Genomic DNA, 12797 nt, shown 5'->3' with positions numbered 1-12797 from the left:
ACAACCCACCATAATTCTCAACATTATATAGACACGTACTTTGTAGGGGTGGCCACTATATGTAGTGTTAAGACGGTGAACGATCTTTTACTTGAAGCCTTCGTGACCGACATACCGGTAACCAGAGTGAAACGGCTAAGGCAGTTCACAAATACTATTAACATATGGAATGACATCAAAGGGTCATAAAAATAGTTCACAAAATAAAAGCTAGTTGGGGGCCTTGTTTATGTTATATACACATGCAAGTTAACGCATCGCAATAACAAATACACGTAGAAACAATCAGAATAGGAGTAGCCATAAGAAATTGATACACACAACGAATAGAGTGATCCTTCATAATGACGAAATGTCCAAATATTGGGGCCATCGACCGATTAACAACGCCCTTTTAATTGCAATTAATTTGAATATAGGATACTCAGGTATGTGCACAATTTCATAGCACGTATCTTTTTTAGATCATTTTCAGCAACGATATAAATAAAAATATTGTGTGATTACTACTAAATGCATTTAATCCATTTTTGATAAAACGTTTGTTTTGATTGCATAGCTATAAAAGGCGTTATAAATATGCAATTGAACTGTTTACTTTTAATAAAAGAAACTGATAAAATCTAAGTTTGATCGAGTTTTGATACCTTAAAAGGAAATACTGCTTATAATTCTAAGTAAACAATAAAAAAAATAAAGAGATTATGCAGATTTCATAATAGCATGACTCTTCAAGTCCTTTATCCGATCCAACATCAACTATTGTCCGATCGTGTTGCACTTTTGTAGCAAGGCGAATACTAAAAAACTTGAAAAGCTTCAGTACAGAGCCTTGCGAATAGTCTATACTGACTATGACTCGCCATATTCAGACCTGCTAGATAAGGCAAAGTTGTCTACCCTTCATCTCAGCATATTAAGGACAATTGCAACAGATACATACAAAATGATCAATTGTATATCGCATGAATATTTCAGAGATCTTGCCAAAACCAAGTAATCCCCATATATAATCTTAGGTATGAAAACACACTTGTAGTACCTTCCGTAGGACAGTTACACATGGTAAGAACTCATTTAGGTTTGAGGCTGTCCGGGTGTGGAATAGTCTGCCAAATCATATAAGGACCGCCGATGAATATAAAGAATTCACAAGGCTGATCCGCACCTGGACGGACCCCAGATGTGGATGTGCCATGTGTGACTGACCTCTACTATTGATAAACACAGTAAGCAGTGTATATATGCATGTTTTAGCCTCCATCTAATTAGTGTTATCTATTATGTTCATGTTTTAGCTGTTGTTTCTTATACCGGTAATATAATGTATGATTCATTCTTTTTTCATTTTTATTAATTTTGCTTGCTTTGTTGTTTGTTTGTCTTATGTTCCTTATTATGCTTTAAATCAGTCATATATATGTGCTTAAATTTCTCGTTTCTTGTGTGCTTTAAAATGCTTTTAACATGTGTATATGTGCTACGTAGTTGTTATTCATGTGCTTTAATATGCTTTTAAACATGTATTTATGTGCTATACTTGCTTTAATATCTTAAATTTATTGCAGGTCTACCATGCCTTGTTTTGAGTGTTTTAATGTGTATTATATATGTTTTAATACTGAACCATGCAAGATAATTTTAATGTAGTTTTTGGTATCTTGACCATTGTCGTATATGAATGTGCTAGTAACATGCAAAATATTATGCTCTTAATGTACATGTGTACTTAATTTGTGTTTTATGTGCTTTAACTATGTCTTTGTACTTTAAGGTAGTGCACCTCTAATGATTTCCCGCGATTTCTTCGAAGGTTGAAGAGCCTACTATTAGGTGCCGTAGCCTAGTGGTTAAGGCGATAGACTAGAAATCTTTTGGGATATTCCCGCGCAGGTTCGAATCCTGCCGACGCCGTATACTTTTTTGCGACGCGTTTTATTTATTTTCTAACGTGATTTGATTTAATATGGCATATAAGCTATATTTATTGTTAAATATGTTGCAATTTTTATGCACATTTTTCAATTATTAAAATTAAAACAACGTTATGGCGAAATTGGGTGATTTACTGTTGAAAATACGAACCATGCATGTTGCATTTTTATTTTTATTTCAAAAAGTAAACGGTAAATCTGTCTAGTTCTTGGTATTTTTGCTGTATATAGTGTTTCTATAAAAACTAAGTTTAAAATATGACTTAAATGATACTATTTTAAATTTTATGACACTTTGTTTTTAACCGACCCAATTTTTACTTGGATGAAATCACTTACATTTCATGGTGCTCTTCCATAGATAAAAATTTGTAAAAAATAAATGTCTGTAAAAGAATACTTATTTCATCTTGTTTAAACTTTAAACACCTTTACAGCATCTGTACACACCAACTGCATGCCCATATTTGGAAATTTGAATGAATTATGGAACTTTTATATACCCCAGGGGTGAAAATAAACTGGACAAAAGCCGAGCGTGGGGGTGGTTTTGAAAAAATCGGTATATTTTTTTAAAAAGCATGGAAAGCCTACCTACAAATTTGCATGTAGTTCAGTGAAATGATGCTGATTAAGAAAATAATTAATTAGATTATATTTGGATATGTGCCCATTAGAGGTGCACTACCTTAAATGCTTATATAATATGCTTAATATTTCTTTTAGCTCATTTATACTTTTTATACTATATATACATTTGTTTGTAGGGAAATAGCTCATGAGCTAATGTTTATTGTTGTTCATATCCGACGTAAAATAAACATTCTTTAATCTTGTATCTTGTACGATGTTCTTATAAAATGGGGATTCGTTCATTAAGTTCACAGACACACTCAAAGATACTACCCATCCGTTTTGAAAATGTTAGTGAAAACAAATGACACTGCGAGTAACAAACAATACACATTCAACTGGAGTTTAAGACGCAGCTCCAACACTGCTTCCCATACCCTTTACTCCGTAAGCAGGACATTGCGATTCATGTCCGTCCACACTGCGCCTTATACCTTAATATAACCAAAGGCATGATGTTGAGATGCATGTCCTCCCACACAACGCCTTATACTCTTAAACCCACAATGCACCTTACGCCATAAATTCCAATATTAGGACGTTGAGATAAATGTCCTTCAACAATGCGCATTATATCACGAACCCCACCATCAGCATGAAATTGAGATGCATGTCCTCCCACACTGAGCCCAGTGCCCTTAATCCAAACTTCTGCATGAGGTTTAGATGCATGTCCATATTCAAAAGGATTTTGAGAGGTATGTCCTCCAACACTGTGCCTAATTCACTAACCGCACCGAAAGCTGGCTGTTTAGTTGCGTGTCCAATCGCGCGCCTAGCATACTTTCACCTTCTATCAGCATTAGGTTGAGGTATTGTGTAAATTGCTCTTAATTATTAAAAAATTGTCAAGACAAGTTGTAATGCTGTGTTCATAATCTAATATTACCGGTAGATGCAATATGAAACTAACTAAGTCTTGCAAATTGTTTCCCGTGAACACAACAGTTCTATGTTTCATTGCATTACGAATTTTACATGCATCCGAGAACACTTGTCAAGTACTGATCACAACTTTGGAACATATTGATTAATGGTGACGTTGTTTCCCAAATACAAGTTGTATGATCAAAATCACAATTGACCAAACTACATATGAAAATCAATTAAAGCGTGTTTGGATACCACTCCACATTTTAAAAAGTATGTTTTTAATTTATACATTTCAATCAAAGAAATTAAGATGGAATGTAGCACAGGGGGTTAGCGTGTGGCTATGAAATTAATTAGTGAAAACATCATTTTGAATGATAAATTATCATATTATAACAAAAAATTAAATTTTCTGAAAAAAAAACATTGCACCATCAAATATATATATAACAAGGTATCCAGCTCGAAATCACCCGAAAACGAGGTGCATCATTTTGCACAGCAATTACTTCATCAATTTTGCAGCGATTTTCATGAACCCGGTCTTATTCAACGCAGAAATGAATTTTCTTTCTGGAAATGTATATATATTGTTATATTTCTACACATTTTGGGTCAAATTTTAAGAAATAACACGATACACAATTCGCTTGACCTACTTGACAATGATCAAACCGTATTTATGAATGAAATCTCCAGTTGTAAAGACACACCTTCGTATTGGACCAATGAAATCACTCGTGTGTTTAAAATGTCAGTTGAAATGTATGTAAACAAAGGTTTCAAACGGCGCTGGACAGTTAGCTTTGATGCATAATGAAACGGCAAGCACGGTAAGAATGGTTTTTCACACGTTTTATTGAATTATGGTATCGAGGTCCGTGAACTTTGCAGGGAAAATGCCCTTTTACTCCGTGAAGATTTCAATCATGAATACGGTCTGGTCGATGTTAACTGGGTCACGCGAGTTGTGTATCGTGTTATTTCTTAAAGGTTGACCCAGTATTTGTAAAGATATTGCAAGACATATACATTTCCAGAAAGGAAATTCATTTCTGCGTTAAATAACCCCAAGATCGTGAAAATCGCTGCAAAATTGATGAAGTAATGGCTGTTCAAAACGATGCACCCGGTTTGCGGGTGATTTCGAGTTGGATACCTTGTTATATATATATATATATATATATATATATATATATATATATATATATATATATATATATATATATATATATATATATATATATATATATATATATATATATATTTGATAGTATTTTATCAAAAGAAAAAGTTGATATTTAGTTATTATATGATTATTTATCATTCAAAATGATGTTTTCACTAATTAATATCATAGCCGCACGCTAAACACCTGTGGAATATAGTATGATATTTATTACTTGTACGCAATTTGAACTCAAAATATGAACGATCATCAGCACTATTTTGTCATATTTGTTATACGGAAACGTATATGGTACACCCTAATAATGTGGTCATGCCGGAATAATTTATACCGACTTACTGTGAAATAACATGGTATGTCGACATAGTTTTGTAGCTTTTTCTACCCTATTTTTACTCGTCATAACGACATTAAGTTGAAGTCTCGACGTAAATGTTTCCGGCTTTTCCCGAAAATATATTTGGTCGACATGATCTAAGTCGACAGATTTACATAATTTTTGACGTCATGCTCTTGTGAAAATGACTTGCCATCATAGTTTTAGTCGACACGATGAGTTAATGTTTTAAGCCATGACACCTTTTTCATATCATGTCGTCATAGAATTTTGACATCATCACATTATTGCAACATTGGTTCATGACTTGCGGCGTCGAACAGATGTTTAGTTTCTGGTATATACTTTTGAAACACGCATGACCTCAGACAGTCCATTTTTACATCAGGAATGCTTGGTATAAAGGTAAAAATAACATTTGCAAACAATAAATATTAATGTGTTCGTTGGGTTTTATGGGCATTTAGAGAGCTTAAATCTCGATTGATTCGTTTAGATATTTCTCTTTAACTAATACATGCATAACGTGTGTTTAACAACTCACATTTTTTTTATATTGCAGATTTGTGTCTTAGTGGCACTGAGGTTTTTCATTTCGGCTTCCTTGCGAATTGGAAACCATTGATCGTATTCAAGAGAGATACTTTGTAAAGAAACCGCAGTTTGGGTGTAAAGATGACTTCATACCCGTCCTAGAACATGTGTGTGAAATGCAGCGGGAGCAACTGCCAGTTCCTGAATCGATTGAAAGTGCGACTTCTTTGTTCTTGGCCTTCACTGAAATATTGGATGGTTACTCATTTCATATGCACAATTATATGCTTAAAAATTGGTTATATTTTGCAAATTTAATTGTTAAGTTAGTTTAGTTCAAGTAAGTTTCGTGTCTAGTTTTATTTACAATGTTTCGATAAGCAACATAAATTGATATTCTTGTTATTTGAATTGATCTTGACGTAGTTAAACGTTGTTATTTTGTTTGCTAAAAAAATTCACTCATATTGTTGTACACATTTACAGACATTGCAAACTTGGCAAAAAACAGATTCACAATGTTCTTCATTTCATTGTTAGATTGCAAAAGAATGAATGAAACGTTACTAATTGTTTGAAAACATGGCGCACATTTAGTTATGAAATCCTCGTAAATTGTGGAATATTCCTTTTAAAATATGGTTCTTTTAAAAGATTTATTAACATTTTATTTCAAACTTCATATATTAAACAAAACGACTATTGTAAATATTATATTTAATATTAACACTGTCGCAAATATATGATATGTTTATTTTGTATTTTCTTACTTGATTTTCTGTTCCTGAAACTCCAGTGTATATAGTACATGTTTGAAATAAATGTTCATACTGCAATTAGATTTTTATTTTTTTAAATGGTCAAATAATTCGTTTTTGAGGAAATGAAAATTATTCAAATGTGACACAAAATTGGATTATTTGTAGATCAATTTTAGGGCTAGTTAATGTGATCGGTTTTTCTTCTTTGTCCGTCAAAATTTGCACTAAAGCGAAATCACCTACTCAGCTGTGTCAATAATACCAAAACATGAACAGTCTTCAAAGATAGTAAGGTTGTAGTTTGCTTTTATTTTCATATTATGTCCACATCGCACATTACTTATCAAAATATTTTTAAAAATTTGAAATATTTGTTTACGAGCCGGTATAGTTTTATATGAGTTGTGATACACGTACCCTTTGACTAGATTGGTCTATGGTATGACCCAATATATATATATATATATATATATATATACTCAACTGGATTATTAAAAGCGAATTATGCATTTAATCGCCAATTTTACGTGCAGTCATCATTGTAAAACGACAAAAATGCACGGCGAATATTTAAGTAACGATTGACTTTAATAACATTTTATTTTTCTTGCAGTTTATTACATAATTACAATTGCCCTATGTTTCACTAGTGTACATTATTCTGATTGGCTATAGTATATCATTTGACTGGGCTTTAAAATTCAATGAAGCGAGTTGCCTCCACGAAGTGCATGAGGAAATCGAGCGTGGGACAACTTGGTTAAATTATACCATGTGCGACATGCACACAGTCAAAATTGCGTACTGTAAAAGGGGCGCCTACTTAATTCATGCACGAATAAATCCCAAATTATATTGTATTTTAGCCAAACCATTGAAAACATATGCACAATGATAATCGTAATTGCATGTATAAGAATTGAAACGCTCTTTTCTTCGCTTCATCGATGTAAGTAGGTTAGTTTTGGTATTTAAGTCGGCTTTATGCAAATTAGTTCCTCACACAAAACATGCACATTTTCAACTAGAGATAACTAAACATCTTACATTTAAAAGACCGGAAAGCGCGTTCAAAATAACACTTTAATAGCTGCAGTGAAGTATCAAGCAGATACATAGTGGTGAGCATTAATATACGATTCGATAAAAACTTTATTCAGATTTAACAAAAGTTGACCTTCAAATCTTCGCATAGAAGCTAATAATTTAAATTATAAATCTCTAATTCTAAATATCAAATTTAAAAAGATGATTTATAAAACAACATAACAGCTAATGAGTTTCAAACTGTTCTTCAGTATTTATTCAGAAAAAGTAAGACAAATGAAAACAAAGTTAAGGACATATCACTTTCTGAAATGGTCAGAAGTGAGTGGGGTAATGTAAAACAATAATTCTTTATATTAAACTTGTATTATGAAGTTTGGAACAATGTGCACAATTAAAATAACATATTCTTCAGTGATACATGAACCAGTTCTAATGAAATCTCTCAAAAAGAGTATAAAATAACATGTTTTCACCTTATAAACCACTTTCTTCTTGGGCTTTGAAAGTCCTTATTTTCTTGTTTTGCTCATAAATCCGTTAACACCAGCTGGAACCTACACTACTGTAGTAGATAATGTTAGAGTATTATTATATATTACACACTAGAAACACTGAAAAAGGGATACTTTTGTGCAAGAAAAAAATGTAAACAACTAGAGTAAAAAAATAGTACACTTGAGCAAAAATGTGTTTGTCAAAAACACTATGTCCCCTTCTGCGCCGCTTTGAAGCTATATATTTGACCTTTAACCTTCAAGGATGACCTTGAACTTTCACCGCTCAAAATGTGCAGCTCCATGAGATACACATGCATGCCAAGTATCAAGTTGATATCTTCAATATTGCAAAAGTCATGGCAAATGTTAAAGTTTGACGCAAACAAACAAACCAACAGACAGCGCAAAAACAATATGCCAAATTAAAAAGTATGATGGGCGCAAAAATGATTATTTAAAAATGAAAGATACATAAATATTGAAAAAATGTTAATAAAAACCCTTTAATTTTATAGCGTATGTTAATATTATAAAGATAATGATATATCAATGTGTTTGTTAAAGTGATATTGTACACTGTTTCCAAAAGTTTCAATCAAATTTATATTTGTCATCCTGGTCAACCATACTTTTCCCAACTATTTTTAGACTCAAGTTGTTTACATTTTTTTCTTACAAAAAATGATCTTGTTTTTCAGTGTTATTAGTGTGCTATATTTAATCATACTCTCACATTATCTTCTACAGTAGTGTAGGTTCCAGCTGGTGTCAATTGATTTATGAACAAAAAATAAATAAATAAGGACTAACAAAGCACAAGAAGAAAGTGGTTTATAAGTTGAAATCATGTGATTATTTACTCTTTTTGAAAGATTTCATTAGAACTGATTCATGTATCACTGAAGTATATGATATTTTAGTTCTGCATATTGTTCCAAACTTAATATAGAACGCTTATATGAGGAATTATTATTTGACATTACTCTAACCACTTCTGACTATTTCAGAACGTGATATGTCCTTAAACAACAAAAACAAGTAACCCAAATAAGAGGGCTTAGAGGCACTGTGTCGCTCACCTGAGGGAATGAGATGAAATTAATTCAGAACATTTATATGACAAAGGCTGACTTCAAGTCGAGGTTAAGATCTTCCAAAGTATTTAATGTAAGCATATATAGAAAATTACCCGACCTGGTTTTTAATACTGATTGACAAGAACCATTTTACAATACAAAAGTATCAAGGAAACATACGCTTTGACCAAAGTTCATGAAGATTGGGATAAAAATGCAACTTCTAGAGTTTTTACATGTTTACATTATAAACGAAAAGGAAACAGGGAAAACTGCTCCATCCCATGGCGGCCATTTTTGCCCCACCTATCAGTACCAATTTTGAACTTGTCTGAAAAAATCAGTAATACCAATTTTCTGACTAAGTTTCATAATGAAGAAAATCCGCTTCCGGTTTTGAGTGAGCATCAATTTAAAATGTAATTCTAAAAGCTAACAAAACGCGTGTGAGGCACACAAATAACATTTGTGAGTGATGTGAAGTTTATTGAACAGGATGTGACATGTAAAAAAAACAACGAGGTTTGTGACTTTGAGAAGGCCTTTCCTCAAGCTTTTGTATTTGTCTATTGACGGGTGCGGTGTGAGAAAGACCCTAGATATTGACATAATATGTGTATACACACATAGGTCATTGTGATTGCCATTGTCATTGTCATTGTCTGGCGCCTCCGTGACGCATCAATAAACATGTTAATAGTTCACCGTTACAGTAGCTAAAGTGAACAAGAGTGTTTAAGGGTTTATTGTGAATACTGTCCCGTTAATCCCGTGTTAGTTGTGAAATCATGAACAAACGCCAGCATTCATCTACTGCGAGCGAGTTAACAGACAATAGCTCATTAGACTCGTCTGTATTCGAAAGTTTAAAGGGGCAGAAGTCCAAGAAAGACTCGAAAAAAAAATTGAACATGAAAGTCCCAAGCAATAATCTATGGAAGTTTATTAATTCGCTCAATAGAATCGCGGCTCGAAGAGATTAGTTCCAAGTTGTCTATAGTCCTTACGAAAGATGACACCTCCATTATTCGTACCATGATTAAGGAAACGTTCGATGAAGTCAAAGATAAATTTTTGAGCTCAGTCGTCAAAAGGTTGGAAATCATTGAATGCAACATATTCGACCAGACAAAGGAAATTGAATCGTAACATTGTCAAATAACCAGCAAAGACAGAGAGCTACAAGACCTGAAAACAAAGCTGAATGACTCAGAAAAGCGTACTGCAGAAATGTTTAATGAGCACGAGCAGTATAGCCGTAGAAACAATTTGCGAATTACGGGTATACAAGGAGACAAAGAATTTCAGTCCTCAATAGCGTTGACTTAACAGGTGTCGTCCCTTTTAAGTTCCAAGCTTGGTCTGCGCGTTGAAAAGGAGGATATAGACATAGCGCATAGATAGGGAAATATCACCGAGAGAAGATCCGATCAGTCATCGTCAGGTTCATACGGCGCCAAACAAAATCGGATGTAATGCGAAATGCAAAGCTACTCAAAGGTTCCGGTATTTTCTTGAATGAAGACCTGACAAAATTGAACGCTGAAGTTAGGCTGAAGGACCCCGCGACGATGGAGCGAGCGTGGTCGTTCGATGGAAAGCTTTATGCACGCTTCAGAGGTAAAGAGCGCTCTGAGATAATCGATTACGAACATTTTCAGACGTGGCTCAACAAAGCATGGCCGAAGGCGGTAGCTTCACTATCGAACGCCAGCAGGGTTTCAGCTAGCACAAATCGAAGCCGGTAACATAGGGCCCTCCGTGTTAGAACTGACGGGGTTTTTTGTGTTATATCATTAACAGTCTATATTCACGTATTTGTAATACGTATGCAAACCAGTTTAATTATGACATTGTAACTAGACCACCCTGATACGTGTGTTGTCTGTTTTTTATCCTGTTGTTCTCTAGGTTTTTTATTGTTTGTAATTTCCTAACTTAAGTTCTTTTTTCTCTCTCTCTAATTCGATAAAGATACGTACTTTTTTAAGCATATCATACTTATATAATCCATCTCAATCTACGTCTATTGTTATAAGAAACAATCTCATACGGTGTAAGTTCACACACGCAACGTACGCACGCATGTACAAACACACACACGCTTGCGCATGCGCGCACACACACACTTACACACCCATCCACACGCAAACATGCAAGTAGCAGTAATATATACTTTTATATTTGCTCATTTAGAGGCCTAGATATACTTATGGGGAATATAGCGTGATAAAACAATTACCCATAATATGCCATTGTACAATATTATAGTTGTAAAACATTAGTAGTTTGTTTATGTATGCATATTAGTATGGACCGAGTAGTATTGTATCTTCGTTAAGTCGACAGGTGTCATGGTGTTGTTTTTCTTGTTGTTGTTATTGTTATATGACACAGACCCCTTTTTTGGTTACAGTGTAAATCGAGTACTAACGACTCGAAACACATAAGCTGTAAACATTTTACAAACACACACTTTACACATACGCACGCGTACTCACACACCAACGCACGTGCACAGATGCGCGCGCACACACACACACACACACACACACACACACACACACGCACGCACGCACGCACGCACGCACGCACGCACACACACACACACACACACACACACACACACACATGCAAGAAGTAGAATATATTTCTTTTTCAACATTTAGAGCATATACGTTTACTCTATTGCAGTTTTTACAGGTCTTTGTTTGGACTGAATCGCCTTGTAGATAGCTTCTTTTGTTTAGTTTCTGTTTTTTCAATAATTTTGAGAACATCTTACACCTGATGATTACTTATGAATAATAACAATATATTATTCTTAGTGAGTTTTTCCTTACATGTACATTGTTGTATCTACTTTCAAGTTGAATAAAACTGAAACCAAGGTACAAAGATTAATATAACACTTTTTCTCCCCAAGATATTCTTCTTCATTGAAGAAGAATACATAAGTAGAAATTAAAGGATATGTTCTGCCTTTATAACATGTTTACTTTTTTAAAATGCTTGTTCAATTATATAAAAGTATTATTTCTCCTATTGTACATTTTTGATAATGCTTCCTTTTTTGATTTCGCGGGAAGCGTTCTCAATTTTTCGTTTTTTATCATGTAGAGAAAACTCTTTGCTACTGACAATTTAAAAAAAAATGTTCATATTATTATCCAATCTAAATGTATAATATATCTAAACTTTATTTATACAAATATTGTTACCTGGTAAATATAAAATCCGATACAACAGGCTAGGCTGGATATATTTTTAATCACTTCAGATTTCTTGCAACACTTCAAAACCACTGGAATAGAACCATGTTTACAATCGGACCACTCGATAATTACTTTAAACTTAACCCTTAGTAACTTTCCTCACATACCAGGTCTTTGGAAACATAATAGTTCTTTACTGTCAGACATTATGTATGTACAGGAAATCAACAAAAAAATTGATGATATTAAACTTCAAAACGCAATACCCATTTATAATTATCAAAATACAAACGATATTCCCGACAGTGAATTACAGTTTACGATAAGTGATCAACTTTTACTAGAAACCCTGCTTCTGGAATGAAGGGGCAAATCTATTTCATATGGGTCTTATAAAAAAGAGAAACAAAACTTATAGAAAGCAAATTATTAACAAGAATTAAAGTGTTGAAAGAAAACTTCCTAGATGAAAACTCTGAAGAAAATTTGAAAACTGAAATAAATAATATTCAGAGCACACATTTAAAAGGAAACATGCTAAGATCTTACTTTCAGTGGACTTTACAAGGTGAAAAGCCATCTAGATATTTTTGTAGCCTTGAAAAAAATAATGCAATAACAACATCAATATATAAACTAAAAATGAAGATGATAGTGAAATAACTGACTAAACCGGTCTCCTAAATTCAATAGCATCG

The 12797-nt window shown here is 33.4% G+C and overlaps 1 non-coding gene across 1 annotated transcript; it reads left to right on the top strand.

The window, feature by feature from the left end:
* Positions 1 to 1832: 1832 nt before the first annotated feature.
* On the top strand, positions 1833 to 1914 carry Trnas-aga (transfer RNA serine (anticodon AGA)). The gene has a single exon. It is a non-coding gene; the product is annotated as a tRNA-Ser (tRNA).
* The last annotated feature ends 10883 nt before the right edge of the window (positions 1915 to 12797 follow it).

This window comes from Dreissena polymorpha, chromosome 3 (genome assembly GCF_020536995.1).
Source record: "Dreissena polymorpha isolate Duluth1 chromosome 3, UMN_Dpol_1.0, whole genome shotgun sequence".
Taxonomy (NCBI): Eukaryota; Metazoa; Mollusca; class Bivalvia; order Myida; family Dreissenidae; genus Dreissena; species Dreissena polymorpha.
This window is presented reverse-complemented; position numbering and strand designations above follow the sequence as displayed.